The 3,436-nt window shown below is 31.6% G+C and overlaps 1 long non-coding RNA gene across 1 annotated transcript; it reads right to left on the bottom strand.

Annotated features, from left to right (window-relative positions):
• Positions 1-2,472: 2,472 nt before the first annotated feature.
• Positions 2,473-3,123, bottom strand: LOC146933701 (uncharacterized). Its single transcript, XR_015008432.1, has 2 exons — positions 2,890-3,123; positions 2,473-2,812 (listed from the first exon to the last, which is right to left on the bottom strand). It is a non-coding gene; the product is annotated as an uncharacterized LOC146933701 (long non-coding RNA).
• Positions 3,124-3,436: the final 313 nt, after the last annotated feature.

The following is a 3,436-nucleotide window of genomic DNA, read 5'->3' on the forward strand; positions in this document are numbered from 1 at the left end:
TCTTCAACTTTTCAATATCAAGCACCTTTGAGATTTTAGGAGAAGCAAGTAAAAATCCTAGCTTGTTGTCTTTCCCCTCCAATTCCAATCAAACCTTCATCTCCTCTTTTTCTTCTTCAATGGTCATTTTCACTTTTCTCTTGAAACTCATTCCTTGCTTTCAGTCTCCTCACAATTTCTCTTTCTCCATAACTTCCTAACCTTTGGAGCCTCCCCCCTCTATATATATTGTTCGCTCATCATTCTTCTTCTTCTTCTTCTTGTTTTTTTTTTATTTCCTCCTTTTCTCAATGAGGGTTAAGCATACTGAGACTATATATGTGGTGTATTTGGGGGTGGGGGTGATGTCTTTTTACTGAAAAATACCAAGTAAAATGTACCAATTCCACACAAATCGTATTCTTAAGTTTGGGTTACTTATCAAATAGGCTTTGGTCAAATACTACTCTAATTCCTAATTTAAGTCTCACTTGGATACCGATAATCACCTATGATTAATTAAGTTCCAACGTTAAACATGAATATCTAAATGTCGGCAAATGAGAAATATAACGATAGAATTATTTACACTAGTAATAAATAGATTATCATATCCTGGGTTGTTACATTCTCTCCTCTTTTAGGAATTTTGTCCACAAAATTTGGGTATCAACCTCTGATTTCTCTTATAGGCAATACTCCTAAATCAACATACTCTCTCCACATCTAAAGGTTAGTACTTCAGATTTTTTGATTGACTTTAATTATATCTATACATGAAACAAAATAAGAGTAAAAATGCTAGTTCAGTATTTCAGATGCATGACAATATATGGAGTATAACTTTCTTTAAATGCTTATACTTTGAGGGATTTTCTCTGAAATCAATGGAAGTAATCATAAAGCTCGGTCACTAGAGCCTGGGAAAAATTGTAGTCATCATATGAATACTGAATTTCCACCAAAACTAGAGGTAAGATGAAAGGATAGCATTCAAGAAAGCATGTGTGCACATAGTCATACATGAGCGTTTATGCCTTTGCTAATCATGAACATGCAACGGTTTTGTCTCACACAACATTGAACTTTAGGTGCGACAATTAATTTGTTGGACATTTAAGAAAACAAATCAGTGTGTAGAAACATTGTAAGGAAGAAAAGGATAAATAAATAAAGTAATTCCAACAATTGTATTGAGTAAAGTATGAATGCTCTATCACAAAGAGAGAAACAGTGAAGCCCTGTATACAGGCCTAAGACTAAGACTAATAAACCAGTAAATTTATCAAATCTTTAAGAAAACCAACTCCGTTATATATAATAACAGAAGCTAATAACAAGGGTTAGACTTCATAACCATAACATTGTAATCCACACAATCATGTTTATATCAAATATAAGTATAGACCCTGTATGAATTTCAAAGTACATAATGAGTAAAACAATAATTGATAGTATAATATTATTTCAGGTTCTGAATGATCTGGAAAAAAGACAACATTCAAAGCAACTTTTAATTTTTGAATTATTTCCTTAACGACATAAATTTTCACACCAACACAGCAACATAATAATCTTTTACTAGATTTCAACTAACCCATCTAATTCAACATCTATAATTAAAGAATTTAGTATAATTATGCAACATATAAAATTACTAGAGTAAAACTTTAACTACTAATTATATACAGTATGCTAGTCCAGTTCAATTGGTTCCCTAAATTGTTTCGTCCATTTCTAAAAATACAGTCCTCTTATTTTAACCGCAAATTCATCTCGTCAAGGTAAGAAAATGGAGAGTCTTAAAAAGTTACAATCACAAAGATGAAACAAATGTAAACATCCAAGGATATTAAAAAATGGTATTAGTAATGATCAATGATATTGTGTAAAAATCCAAGCCTGTCCAAGGTCAAGTAGGATAACCTTAAGCATTTTTAGTTCTATATAGGACCAATTAGTTTCTAACATAATTCTGGAGTTTTGATTCACATCTCAATGTCATTAATTTCTAACATCATGTTTAATCATACAAAACTAGAATAGTCTCCACATATGCTTAATCCAACTGATTCTTAATGCTAATTATATCCTAATCCTAATAATCATAAAAACATGAGTGGAGACTATTTATGCAACTACATAAGGAAATCTACCTATCTTAAGCCTGCCAAAGATGCCAAAACTAAACAAAATAGCTTTAAAACCAAAACAGCCCAATACAAACTATAATTACTACAAAGCACCAAAGCTGCAGATCAGAAACACACAACTATGCATCTGGACATCAAACAGGACAACACCTAAACATAAAACTATCCTTGAAAACCAGGGGAGAATTATCCTAATCTCCCTTTAAACCACGACTCTTTAAACCAGCTCTATGCTAGAATTATCCTAATCTCCCTTTTAAGAACAAGTTCAAACAAATTACAAGCAATAATCTCTCTTCAACATAAAAAAACTTCCAAGTAGGATTATAGATCACACAAATTAACACAACTTATATAGCATATATAGAATTGAACATACACAAGACATATAAAGTACTTTTTAGTGGTAACATAAAAGATAATAAGTATGTATGAGTATGAGTATCACATCACTCATGTAACTCATCCTCTTAATGCAAGCAATATATAAATTGTCAATGCTAGAATAAAAGAGAAAATGCAAATAAAGCATACAATTATCTCAAATTCAAAAGCAGAATTTCACAGACAGCACATCACCAACAAAGCACTTCTTCCTACTACTGGTGTCCGCAGGTACAATTGTTCTCGACACCGCCACCGGCACCACCACTGCCTCCACCTTTGAAGAAGAACTTCATCTAATAAACAAAATAAAACGATATAATAGTTAGTAACTGAAGAAGAGAGAAAGGAAGAGAGAAAGTGAGTGACAAACCATTAACCCATTGATGAGAATTTCAAGACCATCCTCTTGCAACCTACGCAACAAAAACTTGAGAAAACGTGATAGGATGGAACGGTGTTGAACTGGTTGTGGCTCATTAAAGTGAAGATGCATTGCGTGATGATGATGATGATGGTGATGATAGAGCACCTGAACATTGCCATTTTCATTGTTGTTGTTACCGTTTTCATTTTCTTCATTCATCATTTTTGCAACTTTGCTAGTGTGAAAGGGTTGTAGTGATGCTAGCGTATAAATAGAAGGGTTGGTATACCCTAACCCGGCCCAATAGACATCTCACTTTTCATATATAAGATAAGATTTAGAACTATGAATTAAATAACGTTCATTTATTTGCAAATTTAATATAATAATAATAATAATAAAGTGCCTAGCGAAATAAATGTGTACTTTGAATTTTGTACTTATTAACTTATTATATTCAATTTTGTACTTTTAATTGAATAATAAATTTGTTAACCTTTTAAATAATTTAAGTTTATAAGTCTACATTATTATTTTTTGTATATTTAAATGT

This window comes from Medicago sativa, chromosome 4 (assembly GCF_051527215.1).
Source record: "Medicago sativa cultivar Bolivia chromosome 4, Bolivia_mono, whole genome shotgun sequence".
Lineage (NCBI taxonomy): Eukaryota > Viridiplantae > Streptophyta > Magnoliopsida > Fabales > Fabaceae > Medicago > Medicago sativa.